The sequence below is a fragment of the Ranitomeya variabilis genome, chromosome 7 (assembly GCF_051348905.1).
Source record: "Ranitomeya variabilis isolate aRanVar5 chromosome 7, aRanVar5.hap1, whole genome shotgun sequence".
NCBI lineage: Eukaryota > Metazoa > Chordata > Amphibia > Anura > Dendrobatidae > Ranitomeya > Ranitomeya variabilis.
Window position 1 is genome coordinate 221,243,167 of NC_135238.1, and position 24,102 is coordinate 221,267,268.

At 46.7% G+C, this 24,102-nt stretch overlaps 1 protein-coding gene across 1 annotated transcript in view; it reads right to left on the reverse strand.

The window, feature by feature from the left end:
- The window catches only part of LYPD6B (LY6/PLAUR domain containing 6B), a 55,140-nt gene extending 42,970 nt beyond the window's left edge, over positions 1 to 12,170 (reverse strand). The window contains exon 1 of the mRNA XM_077272994.1: positions 12,041 to 12,170. The gene's annotated coding sequence lies outside the window, so the exon portion shown is untranslated. The remainder of the gene's footprint in view (positions 1 to 12,040) is intronic.
- Positions 12,171 to 24,102: the final 11,932 nt, after the last annotated feature.

Genomic DNA, 24,102 nt, shown 5'->3' on the forward strand with positions numbered 1-24,102 from the left:
AGGGGGCCAATAACCATGGACCCTCTCCTGGCTATTAATATCTGCCCTCAGTCACCGGCTTTACCACTCTGGCGGAGAAAATTGCGCGGGAGCCCACGCCAATTTTTTTCCGCTATTTAACCCTTTAATTTAATAGCTAGAGGGCCCAAATTTTGCACATACACACTACTAACATTTAGTAGTGTGGAATATGCAAAAAAAAAGGGATATGAGATGGTTTACTGTATGTGAACCATGTCTCATATTCTGTCGGGTTTGTGAAGGAGAAATGAAAAGCCAGCAATTGAATTACCGGCTTTTCACATAAATCGCGCTGAATTAGATATATATATATATATATATATATATATACTGTATATATGTTTTACCGAACATTTGAGCCCATAAATCCATTGTATGTCGGTTTTGCAAGCCTGCGAGAAAATCTCGCAGTACGGATGCCATACGGATTACATACGGAGGATGCCATGCGCAAAATACGCTGCCACACCCTGCCTACGGATGACATACGGATCACTATTTTAGGAACATTTCTGAGTATTACGGCCGTAAAAAACGTACCGTATTGTCTTACGCCTAGTGTGACGCTGGCCTAAAACTCGCTAGTGTGACGCCGGCCTAAGGGTATGTTCCCACAGTCAGGAAACGCTGTGGGTTGGACACTGCGTACAGCCACAGCATCCAACTCGCAGCAGCCAGATGTTACAGCATAGTGGAGGGGATTTCATGAAATCCCATCTCCACTATGCACGCACAGACGCCTCCGGCTTCCCTGCGGAGACGGACATGCGGTGTGTCTTTCAAGACCGCAGCATGTCAATTTATCTTGCGGAGAGGCTCAGTCTCCGCAAGATAAATTTCCTGTCCAATGTATTGGGTGTGGTGATTCCACACGGTTCAATGAACACATGCGGAATCACCCGAGTTCAAAAGCCGGCAGCGCTTTGGACATGTGCTGCATTCAAAGCGCTGCCGGTTCCTGACCGCGGGAACATACCCTAAGTGTGTATACACCCTAAGGGTATGTGCACACGTTTTGGTGAACCATTTCTGTATCTCTTGGCACGAAAACTGCTGTGTAAAATAAATGCGTTTTGCGCATATTTTTCCCCACTTAGTATAAGGGAAATGTGCAGCAAAAACGCTGAAAGATTTGACATTCCGCAGACTAAAGGGTATGTGTCCACGTTCAGGTTTGCTTCAGGCTTTGGTCAGGATTTTATGCAGGTAAAATCCTGACCAAAAATGCACCTGAGGTCACTGGCAGGTCACCTGCGGTGTTCCTGCGTGTTTTGCTCATTGTAGCAACATGCTGCGTTCTGAAAAAACGCAACGCATGTGCGTTTTCGTGGGAAAAACGCATGCGTTTTTTAATGCACAGTGGAGACGGCATTTCTTTAAATCCCCTCCACTATGCTGTAACATCTGGACGCTGCGTTTTTGACGCTGCGGCTCAGCGCTGCATAAAAAAACGCAGCGTTTCCTGAACGTGGACACATACCCTTAGGCTACTTTCACACTAGCGTTAACTGCATTACGTCGCAATGCGTAGTTTTGCCGAAAAAACGCATCCTGCAAAAGTGCTTGCAGGATGCGTTTTTTCTGCATTGACTAACATTAGCGACGCATTTGCGACGCAATGACACACGTCGCAACCGTCTTGCGACGTTGCGCCGTGCTGTGGCGGACCGTCGGGAGCAAAAAACGTTACATGTGGTCCGCCCCCACCTCCCCGCACTTCTCCGCACCTCACAATGGGGCAGCGGATGCGCTGGAAAAATGCATCCGCTGCCCCCGTTGTGCGGCGGAGACAACGCTAGCGTCGGGAACCTCGGCCCGACGCTAGTAAGAAAGTAGCCTTAGAAAGACAAAAATAAGCAACGTTTGCATGAGACATCAGGATTCTCATTCACTTCGCTTTCATCAGGAAACCCTTCAGGTTGTGAAAAATCTGCGCAGAAAACAACCTGACAAATCCGCAATGTGTGCACACACCCTGAAGCATTTTTAAAAGGGATGTTGCAGTATGTTTCCTTTTTGAATACTCTGATGCTGATTTTTTTTTATTGCACCCACTTCAAAACCAACAGAAACTACATCTGAACATACCCTCGAAGAGGTTTTTAAGCTTTTTTTCCCCCTCATGGTGTTTGTAGTCTTTTGACTTCAGTGTCAAACTTGGAGCAGATTCCCAGAGGAACCCGCCTCAAGGAAGCGACATGTCACTTTTTTTTTTTCCTGTGGGTTAAACCAACTGTAAAACTCCCTGGTGGCCTAGAGTGGAGAAGAGGCCAGTGGTAAATTCAAGTTGTTCTGGAGCCTTGGGCAACTGCTTAGTCATCACTTCCCAAAACCAGCCGCAGCGATATGTGAGTGGGAATAAAAAGACTGCGCACCTTGTCCGAGAGCCTTATTAGTACCTATGTCTAGTTGCTGAACCTATGACAGACATATTGGATTTTATATTACTTGTATGAAAGTTTCTTCCTGGCCTTTAAACCCACTTTCTGTTTCTTAAATCAAAGTGTCTGAAGCCTAAATCTGGCACATCTGATGCATTATTTTTGTAAAATTTTGAACAGAATTTTTTCAATACTTTTTTTTTTGTGTAGGATAATGGTGCGGTGTGTATTGGCGTATTAACCCCTGATGTGTGTGAGGCCTGTCGGCATAATTTATACAATGCGTTATTTATTAGTCACTTGTCATTATAAGTTTGTTGACGGAGACCGCAGTGACAGGAAGGTCGGTGTGGGTCAGCGACGGTTACTACGGAGCACAAACGTGTGTCTGTCATCATTATCATGGCTGAGGTTACAACCAACACAAATCATTTTGGTTGGGTGCTCCTGGTTGCTGTATACAGACGACCCTAAGGTGCTGGGATTAAAATGGCTAGCAAACGGGACACACCCAGTTGTCATTTATTTCCAAGAGGAGGAACAGAGGAACAGCACAATGCTAAATTCTTTTCTTAAAAAAAAAAAAAATGGTCCAGCATTGATATATTATGGGTAATTCAATTATTCACTTGACCCCTTCCCTAAGTAGGACGTAATTAGAGTTGAGCGAATATGTTCGTATTCGGTCGCCGAATGTGAATTTGCCATTTTGGTACCCTATTCGTGACAAATTTATGTTTGATGATCGGTTCCGAACAGATTTGGTAATTTCTACTCCCATTGACTTCAATGACATTCAGCGAATATTGCAAAAACAATAATCGCCGATGATCGTAATCGGAACCGAACTTTGAAAAATTTGCTCAACTCTAGATGTAATGAAGTCCTTAGACAGTGGTGGGTGTAAGGAGAATGATCAGGTGCAAGCTGTGTAACACAGGTGCCACCTGCTACTACCAGCAGCAACCGGAGCAAGCACCAATCAGGCTGCCATCACACTCGCAGTATTTGGTCAGTATTTTACATCAGTATTTGTAAGCCAAAACCAGGAGTGGAACAATTAGAGGAAAAGTATTAATAGAAACACATGCTCCACTTCTGCATTTATCACCCGCTCCTGGTTTTGGCTTACAAATACTGATGTAAAATACTGACCAAATACTGCGAGTGTGACGGCAGCCTCACTGTTTAACCATGTAAATGGGCCATCAATCACTGTCGGGCATTTAAAAGGACTGACTACCAAAGCACATGGGCAATTGCAGAGAGTCAATGGGTTGCCATAGAAGGCGAGCGTCCATCTGAAGGTCCCCGTCACTTTACTGGTTGGTCTTTCCTACAAAATTCATAGGAGAACCTTAATTTTGCGATATGCAGCAATACTGTAACATTGCAGTATATGGTACAAGCAATCAATTGCAGGTTCAAGATCCCTGAAGAAGGGGGAGTCTAAAAAATAAAGTAAAAAATAATAGTTTAAATAATCTTCCTTTCCACTGTAAAAATAAATGAAAAAAACATTTGTCATTGTTGGGTCCGTAAAAGTCGAATCTATCCAAATATAAAATTATTTCAATCGTACGTTAAGTGCTAAAAATAATATTAAAAATGAGAATTTTAGTTTTTCAGTGTCTGTACTTTTTAAAAAAAAAATTTATATCGATAAAATTACAGCTCAAAAAACACCTTACACCACTCGATCAATGAAAAAAAATGGTGGTAATACACACAAATGGGAGGAAAAAAAGTTCTGAGTTTGAGGGTATGTGCACACGTTGCGGATTTGCCTGCGAATGGAAAACCTATGGAAAACCAAATCCGCTGTGCACATGCTGCGGAAAATACCGCACGGAAACTCTGCTTTATATTTTCCGCAGCATGTCAATTCTTTGTGCTGATTCCGCAGCGTTTTACACCTGCTCCATAATAAGAATCTGCAGGTGTAAAACCACAGGAATTCAGCGGTAAAGCCGCAGTAAATCCGCACTGCGTTTTACCTGCGGATTTTTCAAAAAATGCGCGGAAAAATCCTCACACGAATCCACAACGTGGGCACATATCTGTATCCCATCGGTTTCAGGCTATTTTAAAAAGAGAAAGAAAACGCTTATAGGATTGGTGCCGCCATAGTTGTACTGACCTGGAAAATTTTCATTTTTACAGCAGAATAAGGGTATGTTTCCACGGTCAGGAAACGCTGCTTGTTTGACGCTGCGCAGAGCTGCAGCGTCAAACAAGCAGCGTCCAGATGTTCCAGCATAGTGGAGGGGATTTTATGAAATCCCGTCTCCACTATGCGTGGAAACCCGCACGCGGCGGCCCTGCGACTCCGGACATGCTGCGCGTCTTTTCAGATCGCAGCATGTCCGTACACCTTGCGGGGACGCAGCGTCCCCGCAAGGCATATCACAGGGCGCTATGGGAGAGAGCGATCATCCCGGATGTGAAGAGTTAACACATCCGGCATGATCGCGTCCCAGAAAGGGGGCGGGGCTTAGCGCCGAGCGGCTTCGCCGCTGCGGCGATACCACCGGCCACCCTGAACGTGGAAACATACCCTAAATGTTAAAAACAATAAAAAAAAAAAAAAAGCAGATTGGAATTTTTTTTTCCCGACCAGTAATTTTTTAATTTCCATGTTTTTATATCTCTGTACACACTGTCCGATTTGTTTTTTCTTTCTGTGAAATCAGACCAGAAAATGACATACAGTAAAGAGTTCCTCAACCTTTATGGCACATTTACTATGTTACCCTCCATTAAACGGTTTTCAGAAAACTCCCCTTCACCAAAAAAGCTTTAGAAATTTGCCATTTGCCCCCAAAGCCTTTACGCATGTATAAAAAACACAAAACAAGAGCAGCCATAGAAAGGCGAGGCGTTGCCCATAACAACCAATCGTACATCAGCTTTTATTTTTGTACAGAATGTTATGAGATGAAAGAAGAGATCTGATTGGTTGCTATGAAAGCCATGACTACTCACACTTGAGGCCTAGTCTGAAGGCCGGAGAAATGGTCATTTTTGAGTTTGGCCTAATAACACATGACGAATGTGAGAACCGTTGTTGTAGACGTTCTGTGGCGCCAGTGTGAAAAGAGAAGTTAAATATGTACTAAACAGCATAAAAAAACCCCACACACAGTAATAAATAGAGAAAAAACAAACACGATCCTCCCCACAGCACAATGTAAGGTCACAGAGCCGCCCGAGACTGTTTAGTAATAGGGAGGGTCAGGCACAAAGAGGTTTCATCATACTAGAAAGTTGTGTGCACTCTGAAAAATGTCAATTAACCCTTAACTTAAACAAGTTGGTTTTTTTTTTTGGGGGGGAGGGGGGGGTTACATCAATCTTGAAGCAGATTCCGAAAATCTCTTCAAGATCCCCTTGATAACCCTCCTTTAGGGCATGTGCACATGAGATGACCTCTGATGTACCCGCTGGGTTTATCCTGCAAAAGACACAGCGCAGCGGTTTTCCTGAAGTATCTTTTTGATGTGTCTTGTGACGTTTTTTTTGCGGTACCTTTGCCGCCAATGTTTTATTTTTTTTGGAAAAGGTTTTTGGAGCTAATCAGCAAGAAAAAAAAAAAGTGTGTGAAGACTACCTAAGGGCATGTGCACACAATGTCATTTTCAAGTGGCCAAAAATGTCCGTTTTTCAAGCGCACTTTTTTTTAGTCGTTTCTTGAGAACTTTTTCAATGTTTTTGACTGCTGGTGTTTGGGGGATTTTTTTTCAACATTTTCCCAATGTTTTTGGAGCATCATTTCTACTGACTTTTTCTTTTACCTTCACAATGAAGGAAGAGCTCATTTTTTTTTTCCTTAATAAAAACACTAAGGGTATGTTTCCACGGTCAGGAAACGCTGCTTGTTTGACGCTGCGCAGAGCTGCAGCGTCAAACACGCAGCGTCCAGATGTTCCAGCATAGTGGAGGGGATTTTATGAAATCCCGTCTCCACTATGCGTGGAAACCCGCATCAGTCTTCCCTGCGACTCCGGACATGCTGCGCGTCTTTTCAGATCGCAGCATGTCCATGCTGCCTGCGGCGACGCTGCATCGCCGCAAGTAATATCACAGGGCCCTATGGGAGAGAGCGATCATCCCGGATGTGAAGGGTTAACACATCCGGCATGATCGCGTCCCAGAAAGGGGGCGGGGCTTAGCGCCGAGCGGCTTCGCCGCTGCGGCGATACCGCCGGCCATCCTGACCGTGGAAACATTATTTATTGTACAGTATGAAGCCTCTATCAAGCTGAAAATGCCTGAAGAATAATACTGGAAAGCCGGAACATATGCACAGCAAATCGCTTTCACATACAGACTCACACGCTCGTGCTTTTTAACATTTTGATAGAACTTTTTCATGCTGGTATTGGGGCTGAATCCACCTGAAGAAGACAATGTGTGCACATACCCCGAGGGTGCATTTACATTGGCCACCGCAGCTATTAAACAACTGTGGATCACCTACATGTAAGCGGGAAGGTGACCATTTAACATCCTGTTTGCACAGGTTAACCGCATTTTCATGTGCACAGAACAATTGTTAATGCGATCGTTCTGTGCGCATAAAATAGAATTGTTCTTGGCAGCCACTGCCCTGTTTAAATGCACTCAACGTTTTTTTTCACATCATGATTAGTGATGAGCGAGCGTGCTCGGATAAGGCCGGCCTCACACTAGCGAGTTTTACGGACGTATGAGCGCATAAACTACGTCCGTAAAACTCGCAAAATAAACTGCACAATTATTCTCAATGGGGCTGCTCCTATTAGCCGTATATTACGGTTCAGTATTATACGGCTTTCTACGGCCGTACAAAATCGCAGCATGCTGCGTTTGTCACCGTATTGCGCAAAAAAATCGCCAATGAAAGTCTATGGGGGCGAGAAAAATACGGATTCCACACTGACCAGCAGTGTGACTTGCGAGAAATACGCAGCGGTGTTAGTGAAAAGTCGGTAATTCAATTGCCGGCTTTTCATTTCTCCTGCACAAACCCGACATGATATGAGACATGATTACATACAGTAAACCATCTCATATCCCCTTTTTTTTTGCATATTCCACACTACTAATGTTAGTAGTGTGTATGTGCAAAATTTCAGCGCTGTAGCTGCTGAAATAAAGGGTTAAATGGCGGAAAAAATTGGCGTGGGCTCCCACGCAATTTTCTCCGCCAGAGCGGTAAAGCCAGTGACTGAGGGCAGATATTAATAGCCAGGAGAGGGTCCATGGTTATTGGCCCCCCCGTGGCTAAAAACATCTGCCCCCAGCCACCCCAGAAAAGGCACATCTGGAAGATGCGCCTATTCTGGCACTTGGCCACTCTCTTCCCACTCCCTGTAGCGGTGGGATATGGGGTAATGAAGGGTTAATGCCACCTTGCTATTGGAAGGTGACATTAAGCCAGATTAATAATGGAGAGGCGTCAATTATGACACCTATCCATTATTAATCCAATTGTTTGAAAGGGTTAAAAAAACACACACACACATGATTTAAAAGTATTTTAATGAAATAAACACAGCGGTTGTTGTAATAATTTATTGTTCTCTCAATCCATCAGGAACACCCTCGCTTGGAAAAATAATAAACGCACAAGATACATACCTTCTGGTGAACCGTCTCGTCCCACGAAGTAATCCATCTGAAGGGGTTAACTAATATTACAGGCAGGAGCCCTGCTAAATGCAGCTGTGCTCCGTGCCTGTAATCCCCGGCGAATGAATGAAATGTAGGTCATTGACCTACATTTCCTTCAGTCGCGGTGATGCGCCCCCTGCTGGATGTCCTCATATGACCTGGAGCGTGGGAAAAAGTTCCCAGGCTGCAGTTCATGAGAACATCCAGCAGAGGGCGCCTCACCGCGACTGAAGGAAATGTAGGTCAATGACCTACATTTCATTCATTCGCCGGGGATTACAGGCACGGAGCACAGCTGCATTTAGCAGGGCTCCTGCCTGTAATATTAGTTAACCCCTTCAGATGGATTACTTCGTGGGACGAGACGGTTCACCAGAAGGTATGTATCTTGTGCGTTTATTATTTTTCCAAGCGAGGGTGTTCCTGATGGATTGAGAGAACAATAAATTATTACAACAACCGCTGTGTTTATTTCATTAAAATACTTTTAAATCATGTGTGTGTGTTTTTTTAACCCTTTCAAACAATTGGATTAATAATGGATAGGTGTCATAATTGACGCCTCTCCATTATTAATCTGGCTTAATGTCACCTTCCAATAGCAAGGTGGCATTAACCCTTCATTACCCCATATCCCACCGCTACAGGGAGTGGGAAGAGAGTGGCCAAGTGCCAGAATAGGCGCATCTTCCAGATGTGCCTTTTCTGGGGTGGCTGGGGGCAGATGTTTTTAGCCACGGGGGGGGGGCCAATAACCATGGACCCTCTCCTGGCTATTAATATCTGCCCTCAGTCACTGGCTTTACCATTCTGGCGGAGAAAATTGCGCGGGAGCCCACGCCAATTTTTTCCGCAATTTAACCCTTTATTTCAGCAGCTACAGCGCTGAAATTTTGCACATACACACTACTAACATTAGTAGTGTGGAATATGCAAAAAAAAGGGGATATGAGATGGTTTACTGTATGAAAACCATGTCTCATATCCTGTCGGGTTTGTGCAGGAGAAATGAGAAGCCGGTAATTGAATTACCGGCTTTTAACACATATCGCGCTGAATGAAATCTAAATACAGAATATATATATATGTGTCTCAATGACATATATATATATATACTGTATATATGTTTTCCCGAACATTTGAGCACATAAATCCATTAGATGTCGGTTTTGCAAGCCTGCGCGAAAATATCGCAGTACGGATGCCATACGGATTACATACGGAGGATGCCATGCGCAAAATACGCTGACACACCCTGACTACGGATCAATATTTTGGGAACATTTCTCCGTATTACGGCCGTAGTACGGACGTATAATACGTGGCGTATTGTCTTACGCCCAGTGTGAGGCCGGCCTAAGATGTTATTGGAACACGCTCGTGTCTCAATAGAGTATTTTCGGCATGCTCCCCAAAAAATGCTCAAGTCGCCGCAGCTGCATGTCTCGCACATGCAGGGACTGCCTAAACAAGACAATCCCTGCATGTGCTGCGGCTGTCAAACAGTGGCGAGACATGCAGCCACTACGACTCAAGCATTTTTTTTTCCAGAACACTGAAAATACTCGATTAGGACACGAGCATACTCAGATAACACCTTATGAAGCCACTGACAAGTGGATAAAACAAGATGTGAACATAACCGTAGCCATTTAAGAGAAACGTGTTATGTGATTCATGGAATAAAAATCGCCCATAGAAGTGAATAGGACAGAGAAAAAAAAAAAAAAAAAAGGGCATCACAAGGATTTTGAACCAAGAGAAGACAGAAGGGAAAGAATTTCTGATAAAACTTGGTGCATGGACATAAAAAGGTCTCAAAATCGTTGACTGCCTCTGCAAACGATATACCAAATTTACCAACACGTAAGTGATATAGCGTTTGATCCCGAAATGTTGAAGGCGGAAAGAGGTTTCTTTTTGTCTTTTCTACCGAAAGCAAGTGGCAATTTACTGTAAATCCACCCCATCCCCCATTACAACCACATCTGCCAGATGCAGGCAATAAATCCAATAAAACCAAAACAGTTCACAGTAGTTTATGCCACTTGCTCAAGGAAACCCTACTGTAGGATTCCCAGGAAAGCCACAGTTAACCCATGCAGGGAAGATTTCTAGGAAACATGTTGCTGCCACCTAGAGGCGATTAAATGTACCAACACAATCCCTATGCAAATAGATGATGGAATCAAGTGCGTCTCTATTCCCAGTCTACCAACTGGTTTGAAATCAGTAAAAAGCCTGGATAGTAAAGGAAATAGAGGTGTATCGGAAGGTTTCTATTATTTGTCTCCACTCCTAGACTTGGATAAAAAAACAAAAACAAAAAACATAAAAATCACATGCTTCATCTGTACTTGAAGCAATCCACTGACAAGGACTGATGCAGGACATAACTTTGCAGTGGCGTGTGAAGCTCCAAGCTAAGCCGAAATGGACACCCGGATGACACACTGGCAGCAAAAAAACTGACACCCGGATGACACACTGGCAGCAAAAAAACTGACACCCGGATGACACACTGGCAGCAAAAAAACGAACACCGGGATGACACTGGCGGCAAAAAAAAAGGACACCCGGATCACACACTGGCGGCAAAAATAGACACCTGGATGACACTGGTGCCGGATGTTCACGTATGTGTTTTATACGGATGTGTGAACGAGGCCTTAGATAGAGAACATCAACGTTTTCTTGACAACATACTAAAAACCCAAATGTCTTAAAAAATAAAAACTAAAGCAGCGCAAAAACATGTATTTTAAAATCAGTATCAATTTGTGGCAATTTTGGGTTGCTTGGCAACTTTCACATGCATTCTCTTTTTATTATTTTTAATAAGCCATTTTTATATTTTTTTTCTTATAGGCTTCTCTATGGTGAAAGAAAACAGCAAAAAAATGTTATGAAAAGATTTTTTTTTTGCAACAAACTGGAAAAAAATTGAAAAAACCTAACCTAAACCTAAGGGTAAGTGCACACGTTGCGGATTCTACTGCGGTTTTCACTGCGGATTTTCTCGCGGTTTCTTCTGCGGATTCCTCTGTGGGTTTTCAACTGCACTTTCCTATTGGTGCATGTTGAAAACCGCTGCGGAGTCCGCAGAAAGAATTGACATGCTGCGGAAAATAATCTGCTGCGTTTCTGCTCGGATTTTTCCGCAGCATGTGCAAAGCGGGTTTTTTTTCCCATAGGTTTACATGGTACTGTAAACTTTGGGAAAACTGCTGCGGATCCGCAGCGCCAAATCCACTGCGGATCCGCAGCAAAATCCGCAGCGTGTGCACATACCCTAGGGTGATTTCACCATCTTTTGTTTGTTTTAAGTTCATTAGTTTTTCAGAGTTTTATCACAATGGATGAACCTCTGACTCCGGCACAAGAATAACCGATATCTGATCAGATCCGCTGTGGGATCCAACAATCTCCACCCGCTAGCCGCTGTCAGGGCATGATGGGAGTTGTAGTTCTGCTGGAGCTCATTTATTCCTGATAGATGACATTATATCTAAAGAAGACTATTTCTATTCTGTGCCCTTTAAACCCTCACTTATGAGACTCAGCCCTACGGAGCTCAGACTCCAAACAGAAGCTACAGTCTCCCCGGGCTGACAACATAGAGCAACAGAGGGAAAGTTATAAAGAAAGGGTCACCCCCTCCTCCCTAATATGAACATTGATTTTTGGGGTGCCCCCTTACACAGGGTGGTCTGCACCATACTGACAGGCAGGCTCCATCCTCATGCAGCGTGGCCCCTGGCTATGGATGTGAGGGCCCCGGAGGACAGTCCTGACACCCAGGCCCCTGTGCCGGTAATGCGGGTGCAGGGTGCGGGCTCCCCGGATCTCTGGCCTCGTAGTACAGTATAATGCACCTGACAACCAGGGGGCAGAAATAGCCCCGACCCCAGAGCAGTGACAGCGGCTCAGCCGCCAGGACCGGGGGCTGCAGACCCCAGAGGACGGGGCCCGGGAGCACTCACCCCGGCAATGAGGGTCCGCGGCTCCGGCACCGATCACCTCCTGCTCCTCCGAGTAACGAGCGGTCCCCGGGAGCGTCGCCTCTGCCAGCGGGGGGAGGAGTCCGGGGACACACCCACACATGGGCGTGGCCAGAGCGGAGTCACTGCTGCTAGTGATAGAGGTCGGAGCTGAGATACAGGAGGTACACAGGACTACAGAGCTGAGATACACAGGACTACAGAGCTGAGGTACACAGGACTACAGAGCTGAGGTACACAGGAACACAGAGCTGAGATACACAGGAACACAGAGCTGAGATACACAGGAACACAGAGCTGAGATACACAGGACTACAGAGCTGAGATACACAGGACTACAGAGCTGAGATACACAGGACTACAGAGCTGAGATACACAGGACTACAGAGCTGAGATACACAGGACTACAGAGCTGAGATACACAGGACTACAGAGCTGAGATACACAGGACTACAGAGCTGAGATACACAGGACTACAGAGCTGAGGTACACAGGAACACAGAGCTGAGATACACAGGAACACAGAGCTGAGATACACAGGAACACAGAGCTGAGATACACAGGAACACAGAGCTGAGATACACAGGACTACAGAGCTGAGGTACACAGGACTACAGAGCTGAGATACACAGGACTACAGAGCTGAGGTACACAGGAACACAGAGCTGAGGTACACAGGAACACAGAGCTGAGATACACAGGAACACAGAGCTGAGATACACAGGAACACAGAGCTGAGATACACAGGACTACAGAGCTGAGGTACACAGGACTACAGAGCTGAGATACACAGGACTACAGAGCTGAGGTACACAGGACTACAGAGCTGAGGTACACAGGACTACAGAGCTGAGATACACAGGACTACAGAGCTGAGATACACAGGACTACAGAGCTGAGATACACAGGAACACAGAGCTGAGATACACAGGACTACAGAGCTGAGATACACAGGACTACAGAGCTGAGATACACAGGACTACAGAGCTGAGATACACAGGACTACAGAGCTGAGGTACACAGGACTACAGAGCTGAGGTACACAGGAACACAGAGCTGAGATACACAGGAACACAGAGCTGAGATACACAGGACTACAGAGCTGAGATACACAGGACTACAGAGCTGAGGTACACAGGAACACAGAGCTGAGATACACAGGAACACAGAGCTGAGATACACAGGAACACAGAGCTGAGGTACACAGGACTACAGAGCTGAGGTACACAGGACTACAGAGCTGAGGTACACAGGACTACAGAGCTGAGGTACACAGGACTACAGAGCTGAGGTACACAGGAACACAGAGCTGAGATACACAGGAACACAGAGCTGAGATACACAGGACTACAGAGCTGAGGTACACAGGACTACAGAGCTGAGATACACAGGACTACAGAGCTGAGGTACACAGGAACACAGAGCTGAGGTACACAGGACTACAGAGCTGAGATACACAGGAACACAGAGCTGAGATACACAGGAACACAGAGCTGAGATACACAGGACTACAGAGCTGAGATACACAGGACTACAGAGCTGAGATACACAGGACTACAGAGCTGAGATACACAGGACTACAGAGCTGAGATACACAGGACTACAGAGCTGAGATACACAGGACTACAGAGCTGAGATACACAGGACTACAGAGCTGAGGTACACAGGACTACAGAGCTGAGGTACACAGGAACACAGAGCTGAGATACACAGGAACACAGAGCTGAGATACACAGGACTACAGAGCTGAGATACACAGGACTACAGAGCTGAGATACACAGGACTACAGAGCTGAGATACACAGGACTACAGAGCTGAGGTACACAGGAACACAGAGCTGAGATACACAGGAACACAGAGCTGAGATACACAGGACTACAGAGCTGAGATACACAGGACTACAGAGCTGAAATACACAGGACTACAGAGCTGAGGTACACAGGAACACAGAGCTGAGGTACACAGGAACACAGAGCTGAGGTACACAGGACTACAGAGCTGAGGTACACAGGAACACAGAGCTGAGATACACAGGAACACAGAGCTGAGATACACAGGACTACAGAGCTGAGGTACACAGGAACACAGAGCTGAGATACACAGGAACACAGAGCTGAGGTACACAGGAACACAGAGCTGAGATACACAGGAACACAGAGCTGAGATACACAGGACTACAGAGCTGAGGTACACAGGAACACAGAGCTGAGATACACAGGACTACAGAGCTGAGGTACACAGGAACACAGAGCTGAGGTACACAGGACTACAGAGCTGAGGTACACAGGACTACAGAGCTGAGGTACACAGGACTACAGAGCTGAGGTACACAGGAACACAGAGCTGAGATACACAGGAACACAGAGCTGAGGTACACAGGACTACAGAGCTGAGATACACAGGAACACAGAGCTGAGATACACAGGAACACAGAGCTGAGGTACACAGGACTACAGAGCTGAGATACACAGGACTACAGAGCTGAGGTACACAGGAACACAGAGCTGAGGTACACAGGAACACAGAGCTGAGATACACAGGAACACAGAGCTGAGATACACAGGACTAGAGAGCTGAGGTACACAGGACTACAGAGCTGAGGTACACAGGACTACAGAGCTGAGGTACACAGGAACACAGAGCTGAGGTACAAAGGAACACAGAGCTGAGGTACACAGGACTACAGAGCTGAGATACACAGGACTACAGAGCTGAGGTACACAGGAACACAGAGCTGAGATACACAGGAACACAGAGCTGAGGTACACAGGACTACAGAGCTGAGGTACACAGGACCACAGCTGAGATACACAGGACTACAGAGCTGAGATACACAGGACTACAGAGCTGAGATACACAGGACTACAGAGCTGAGGTACACAGGAACACAGAGCTGAGATACACAGGAACACAGAGCTGAGGTACACAGGACTACAGAGCTGAGATACACAGGACTACAGAGCTGAGGTACACAGGAACACAGAGCTGAGATACACAGGACTACAGAGCTGAGATACACAGGAACACAGAGCTGAGATACACAGGACTACAGAGCTGAGATACACAGGACTACAGAGCTGAGGTACACAGGAACACAGAGCTGAGATACACAGGACTACAGAGCTGAGATACACAGGACTACAGAGCTGACATACACAGGACTACAGAGCTGAGGTACACAGGACTACAGAGCTGAGGTACACAGGAACACATAGCTGAGATACACAGGAACACAGAGCTGAGATACACAGGACTACAGAGCTGAGGTACACAGGAACACAGAGCTGAGATACACAGGACTACAGAGCTGAGGTACACAGGACTACAGAGCTGAGGTACACAGGAACACAGAGCTGAGATACACAGGAACACAGAGCTGAGGTACACAGGACTACAGAGCTGAGATACACAGGACTACAGAGCTGAGGTACACAGGAACACAGAGCTGAGATACACAGGAACACAGAGCTGAGGTACACAGGACTACAGAGCTGAGATACACAGGACTACAGAGCTGAGGTACACAGGAACACAGAGCTGAGGTACACAGGAACACAGAGCTGAGGTACACAGGAACACAGAGCTGAGATACACAGGACTACAGAGCTGAGGTACACAGGAACACAGAGCTGAGATACACAGGACTACAGAGCTGAGGTACACAGGACTACAGAGCTGAGGTACACAGGAACACAGAGCTGAGATACACAGGAACACAGAGCTGAGGTACACAGGACTACAGAGCTGAGATACACAGGACTACAGAGCTGAGGTACACAGGAACACAGAGCTGAGATACACAGGAACACAGAGCTGAGGTACACAGGACTACAGAGCTGAGATACACAGGACCACAGCTGAGATACACAGGACTACAGAGCTGAGATACACAGGACTACAGAGCTGAGATACACAGGAACACAGCTGAGATACACAGGACTACAGAGCTGAGATACACAGGACTACAGAGCTGAGATACACAGGAACACAGAGCTGAGGTACACAGGACTACAGAGCTGAGGTACACAGGACTACAGAGCTGAGATACACAGGAACACAGAGCTGAGATACACAGGACTACAGAGCTGAGGTACACAGGAACACAGAGCTGAGGTACACAGGAACACAGAGCTGAGATACACAGGACTACAGAGCTGAGATACACAGGACTACAGAGCTGAGGTACACAGGACTACAGAGCTGAGATACACAGGACTACAGAGCTGAGGTACACAGGACTACAGAGCTGAGATACACAGGACTACAGAGCTGAGATACACAGGACTACAGAGCTGAGATACACAGGACTACAGAGCTGAGGTACACAGGACTACAGAGCTGAGGTACACAGGACTACAGAGCTGAGATACACAGGACTACAGAGCTGAGATACACAGGACTACAGAGCTGAGGTACACAGGACTACAGAGCTGAGATACACAGGACTACAGAGCTGAGATACACAGGACTACAGAGCTGAGGTACACAGGACTACAGAGCTGAGCTACACAGGACTACAGAGCTGAGATACACAGGACTACAGAGCTGAGATACACAGGACTACAGAGCTGAGATACACAGGACTACACAGCTGAGGTACACAGGACTACACAGCTGAGGTACACAGGACTACACAGCTGAGGTACACAGGACTACAGAGCTGAGGTACACAGACAGGACTACAGAGCTGAGATACACAGGACTACAGAGCTGAGGTACACAGGAACACAGCTGAGATACACAGGACTACAGAGCTGAGATACACAGGACTACAGAGCTGAGATACACAGGACTACAGAGCTGAGATACACAGGACTACAGAGCTGAGATACAGGAGATACACAGGACTACAGAGCTGAGATACAGGAGATACACAGGACTACAGAGCTGAGATACACAGGACTACAGAGCTGAGATACACAGGACTACAGAGCTGAGATACACAGGACTACAGAGCTGAGATACACAGGACTACAGAGCTGAGGTACACAGGACTACAGAGCTGAGGTACACAGGACTACAGAGCTGAGATACACAGGACTACAGAGCTGAGATACACAGGACTACAGAGCTGAGATACACAGGACTACAGAGCTGAGGTACACAGGACTACAGAGCTGAGATACACAGGACTACAGAGCTGAGATACACAGGACTACAGAGCTGAGGTACACAGGACTACAGAGCTGAGGTACACAGGACTACAGAGCTGAGATACACAAGACTACAGAGCTGAGATACACAGGACTACAGAGCTGAGGTACACAGGAACACAGCTGAGATACACAGGACTACAGAGCTGAGATACACAGGACTACAGAGCTGAGATACAGGAGATACACAGGACTACAGAGCTGAGGTACACAGGACTACAGAGCTGAGGTACACAGGACTACAGAGCCGAGATACACAGGACTACAGAGCTGAGATACACAGGAACACACAGCTGAGATACACAGAACTACAGAGCTGAGATACACAGGACTACAGAGCTGAGATACACAGGACTACAGAGCTGAGATACACAGGACTACAGAGCTGAGATACACAGGACTACAGAGCTGAGATACACAGGACTACAGAGCTGAGGTACACAGGACTACAGAGCTGAGGTACACAGGAACACAGAGCTGAGATACACAGGAACACAGAGCTGAGATACACAGGACTACAGAGCTGAGGTACACAGGAACACAGAGCTGAGATACACAGGACTACAGAGCTGAGGTACACAGGACTACAGAGCTGAGGTACACAGGAACACAGAGCTGAGATACACAGGAACACAGAGCTGAGGTACACAGGACTACAGAGCTGAGATACACAGGACTACAGAGCTGAGGTACACAGGAACACAGAGCTGAGATACACAGGAACACAGAGCTGAGGTACACAGGACTACAGAGCTGAGATACACAGGACTACAGAGCTGAGGTACACAGGAACACAGAGCTGAGGTACACAGGAACACAGAGCTGAGGTACACAGGAACACAGAGCTGAGATACAAAGGACTACAGACCTGAGGTACACAGGAACACAGAGCTGAGATACACAGGACTACAGAGCTGAGGTACACAGGACTACAGAGCTGAGGTACACAGGAACACAGAGCTGAGATACACAGGAACACAGAGCTGAGGTACACAGGACTACAGAGCTGAGATACACAGGACTACAGAGCTGAGATACACAGGAACACAGAGCTGAGATACACAGGAACACAGAGCTGAGGTACACAGGACTACAGAGCTGAGATACACAGGACCACAGCTGAGATACACAGGACTACAGAGCTGAGATACACAGGACTACAGAGCTGAGGTACACAGGAACACAGAGCTGAGATACACAGGAACACAGAGCTGAGGTACACAGGACTACAGAGCTGAGATACACAGGACCACAGCTGAGATACACAGGACTACAGAGCTGAGATACACAGGACTACAGAGCTGAGATACACAGGAACACAGCTGAGATACACAGGACTACAGAGCTGAGATACACAGGACTACAGAGCTGAGATACACAGGAACACAGAGCTGAGGTACACAGGACTACAGAGCTGAGGTACACAGGACTACAGAGCTGAGATACACAGGAACACAGAGCTGAGATACACAGGACTACAGAGCTGAGATACACAGGACTACAGAGCTGAGGTACACAGGAACACAGAGCTGAGATACACAGGACTACAGAGCTGAGATACACAGGACTACAGAGCTGAGGTACACAGGACTACAGAGCTGAGATACACAGGACTACAGAGCTGAGGTACACAGGACTACAGAGCTGAGATACACAGGACTACAGAGCTGAGATACACAGGACTACAGAGCTGAGATACACAGGACTACAGAGCTGAGGTACACAGGACTACAGAGCTGAGGTACACAGGACTACAGAGCTGAGATACACAGGACTACAGAGCTGAGATACACAGGACTACAGAGCTGAGGTACACAGGACTACAGAGCTGAGATACACAGGACTACAGAGCTGAGATACACAGGACTACAGAGCTGAGGTACACAGGACTACAGAGCTGAGCTACACAGGACTACAGAGCTGAGATACACAGGACTACAGAGCTGAGATACACAGGACTACAGAGCTGAGATACACAGGACTACAGAGCTGAGATACACAGGACTACACAGCTGAGGTACACAGGACTACACAGCTGAGGTACACAGGACTACAGAGCTGAGGTACACAGGACTACAGAGCTGAGGTACACAGACAGGACTACAGAGCTGAGATACACAGGACTACAGAGCTGAGGTACACAGGAACACAGCTGAGATACACAGGACTACAGAGCTGAGATACACAGGACTACAGAGCTGAGATACACAGGACTACAGAGCTGAGGTACACAGGACTACAGAGCTGAGATACACAGGACTACAGAGCTGAGATACACAGGACTACAGAGCTGAGACACACAGGACTACAGAGCTGAGACACACAGGACTACAGAGCTGAGACACACAGGACTACAGAGCTGAGACACACAGGACTACAGAGCTGAGGTACACAGGACTACAGAGCTGAGGTACACAGGACTACAGAGCTGAGGTACACAGGACTACAGAGCTGAGATACACAGGACTACAGAGCTGAGATACACAGGACTACAGAGCTGAGATACACAGGACTACAGAGCTGAGATACACAGGACTACAGAGCTGAGATACACAGGACTACAGAGCTGAGATACACAGGACTACAGAGCTGAGGTACACAGGACTACAGAGCTGAGATACACAGGACTACAGAGCTGAGGTACACAGGACTACAGAGCTGAGATACACAGGACTACAGAGCTGAGATACACAGGACTACAGAGCTGAGACACACAGGACTACAGAGCTGAGGTACACAGGACTACAGAGCTGAGATACACAGGACTACAGAGCTGAGGTACATAGGAACACAGCTGAGATACAGGAGATACACAGGACTACAGAGCTGAGGTACACAGGACTACAGAGCTGAGGTACACAAGACTACAGAGCTGAGATACACAGGAACACAGCTGAGATACACAGGACTACAGAGCTGAGATACACAGGACTACAGAGCTGAGATACACAGGACTACAGAGCTGAGATACAGGAGATACACAGGACTACAGAGCTGAGATACAGGAGATACACAGGACTACAGAGCTGAGATACACAGGACTACAGAGCTGAGATACACAGGACTACAGAGCTGAGATACACAGGACTACAGAGCTGAGATACACAGGACTACAGAGCTGAGATACACAGGACTACAGAGCTGAGATACACAGGACTACAGAGCTGAGGTACACAGGACTACAGAGCTGAGGTACACAGGACTACAGAGCTGAGATACACAGGACTACAGAGCTGAGATACACAGGACTACAGAGCTGAGATACACAGGACTACAGAGCTGAGGTACACAGGACTACAGAGCTGAGGTACACAGGACTACAGAGCTGAGGTACACAGGACTACAGAGCTGAGGTACACAGGACTACAGAGCTGAGATACACAGGACTACAGAGCTGAGATACACAGGACTACAGAGCTGAGGTACACAGGAACACAGCTGAGATACACAGGACTACAGAGCTGAGATACACAGGACTACAGAGCTGAGATACAGGAGATACACAGGACTACAGAGCTGAGGTACACAGGACTACAGAGCTGAGGTACACAGGACTACAGAGCTGAGATACACAGGACTACAGAGCTGAGATACACAGGACTACAGAGCTGAGATACAGGAGATACACAGGACTACAGAGCTGAGGTACACAGGACTACAGAGCTGAGGTACACAGGACTACAGAGCCGAGATACACAGGACTACAGAGCTGAGATACACAGGAACACACAGCTGAGATACACAGAACTACAGAGCTGAGATACACAGGACTACAGAGCTGAGGTACACAGGACTACAGAGCTGAGGTACACAAGACTACAGAGCTGAGATACACAGGAACACAGCTGAGATACACAGGACTACAGAGCTGAGATACACAGGACTACAGAGCTGAGATACAGGAGATACACAGGACTACAGAGCTGAGATACAGGAGATACACAGGACTACAGAGCTGAGATACACAGGACTACAGAGCTGAGATACACAGGACTACAGAGCTGAGATACACAGGACTACAGAGCTGAGATACACAGGACTACAGAGCTGAGATACACAGGACTACAGAGCTGAGGTACACAGGACTACAGAGCTGAGATACACAGGACTACAGAGCTGAGATACACAGGACTACAGAGCTGAGATACACAGGACTACAGAGCTGAGGTACACAGGACTACAGAGCTGAGATACACAGGACTACAGAGCTGAGGTACACAGGACTACAGAGCTGAGGTACACAGGACTACAGAGCTGAGATACACAGGACTACAGAGCTGAGATACACAGGACTACAGAGCTGAGGTACACAGGAACACAGCTGAGATACACAGGACTACAGAGCTGAGATACACAGGACTACAGAGCTGAGATACAGGAGATACACAGGACTACAGAGCTGAGGTACACAGGACTACAGAGCTGAGGTACACAGGACTACAGAGCCGAGATACACAGGACTACAGAGCTGAGATACACAGGAACACACAGCTGAGATACACAGAACTACAGAGCTGAGATACACAGGACTACAGAGCTGAGGCACACATAACTACAGAGCTGAGATACACAGGACTACAGAGCTGCGATACACAGGACTACAGCGCTGAGATACACAGGACTACAGAGCTGAGATACACAGGAACACAGCTGAGATACACAGGACTACAGAGCTGAGATACACAGGACTACAGAGCTGAGCCACAGAGCTTAGATACACAGGACTACAGAGCTAAGATACACAGGACTACAGAGCTGAGCCACAGAGCTTAGATACACAGGACTACAGAGCTGAGATACACAGGACTACAGAGCTGAGCCACAGAGCTTAGATACACAGGACTACAGAGCTGAGATACACAGGACTACAGAGCTGAGCCACAGAGCTTAGATACACAGGACTACAGAGCTGAGATACACAGGACTACAGAGCTGAGATACAGGAGATACACAGGAGTACACAGCTGAGATACACAGGACTACAGAGCTGAGATACAGGAGATACACAGGAATACAGAGCTGAGATACACACAGAACTACAGAGCTGAGATTCACAGGGATACAGAGCTGAGATACATGAGGTACACAGGACTACAGAGCTGAGCTACACGGGAATAGAGAGCTGAGATACAGAGATGATCTACAGAGCTGAGATACACAGGATAACAGAGCTGAGATACACAGGAGGACTGCAGAGCTGAGATGCATTAGATACACTCACACGGGAGTACAGAGCTCAGATACATTGAGGTACACTATCACACAGGACTACAAGGCTCAGATATATTAAATACACTGCCAGAGACACAGGACTGGAAAGCTTAGGCCTCTTTCACACTTCAGTCTTTTGGCGTCAGTTTGAAACCGACATTTTCGTCAAATAGCGGATCCGCCATTTTTTTTTTTGGCGGATCCGCTATTTTCCCATAGACTTGCATTAGTGACGGATTGTGGCGGATGGTCGTCTGTTCCATCCGCTATGTGACGGATTCGTCGAAATTTGGCGGAGGTCATCTAGACATTGACGGACATTGTAACGTTTTTTGTCTGCGCCTAAATGGTGGTTCGCAACGGATCCGTCGCGTCCGCCAGTTCCTAGAATGCGCCCCTATGGGCGACGGATCCGTCACGATCCGTCATTTGGCAGATCCATCGCCCCAATCCGCTTTTTTCAATTGAGCATGCTCCAAAAAGTAGATACTTTGCCCATACTTTTACAGTTATAAGTCTGATGAATGAGAATCATTAAAAAAAAGAATAAATTACCGAATAGTCACCATGAGACGCTCTGCTGGTGATATGGAGAAGCGCATCTGGGTGTCTCGTCTCCGTATAGATTCTTCAACTTTTTCTGGATTTTCCCTCAATTCAATATACAGTGTGGAATAAATGCCACGGGTCATGCGTTGGGCTGTGATAGGATGGATCCACAGCCTTCTCTTCTGCCGCAGGATGCGCAGTCTTTCTTCCTCCTTGTCTCGAACGATGACTGCCAGCCGATTAGCCTCAAAAGTGAAATCCGCACATATCTGCACAATATTCGCCAGCACCCCTTCCATCTTTCTCTACAAGCCACTTTCTCTACAACCTTTCAAAGATGTGGTGTAAATACACAGTATATATAGTTTCGCAGTAGTTTCCAGTAGCCAATCACATTGAGATCCTCGGTTTCCAAAAAACGGATCTGTCAAAAAACGGTTCCAACGGATGTAAAAACGGTTGCAACGGTTCTAACGGATCCGTATCTATGTAACGGATCCGTCAAAAAACCGGATCCGTTAGAACCGTTTTCTCAACAATTTTGACGGATCCGTCACGATGTCAGAGCTGACTGACGCCAAACAACTGAAGTGTGAAAGAAGCCTTAGGGTATGTTTCCACGTTCAGGAAACGCTGCGTTTTTGACGCTGCGTTTTTCCGCAGCGTCAAAAACGCAGCGTCCAGATGTTACAGCATAGTGGATTTCATGAAATCCCGACTCCACTATGCGTTAAAAAACGCATGCGTTTTTGCCGCGAAAACACATGCGCGGTGCGTTTTTTCAAAACGCAGCATGTTGCTACATTGAGCAAAACACGCAGGCACACTGCAGGTGACCTGCCAGTGACCTCAGGTGCAGTTTTGGTCAGGATTTTACTTGCATAAAATCCTGACCAAAGCCTGAAGCAAGCCTGAACGTGGACACATACCCTTACATTAGGCTACGTTCACATTTGCGTTGTGCGCCGCTGAAAGTCTATGGGGGCGAGAAAAATACGGATTCCACACGGACCAGCAGTGTGACTTGCGAGAAATACGTAGCGGTGTTAGTGAAAAGCCGGTAATTCAATTGCCGGCTTTTCATTTCTCCTTCCCAAACCCGACAGGATATGAGACATGGTTTAGTCTAC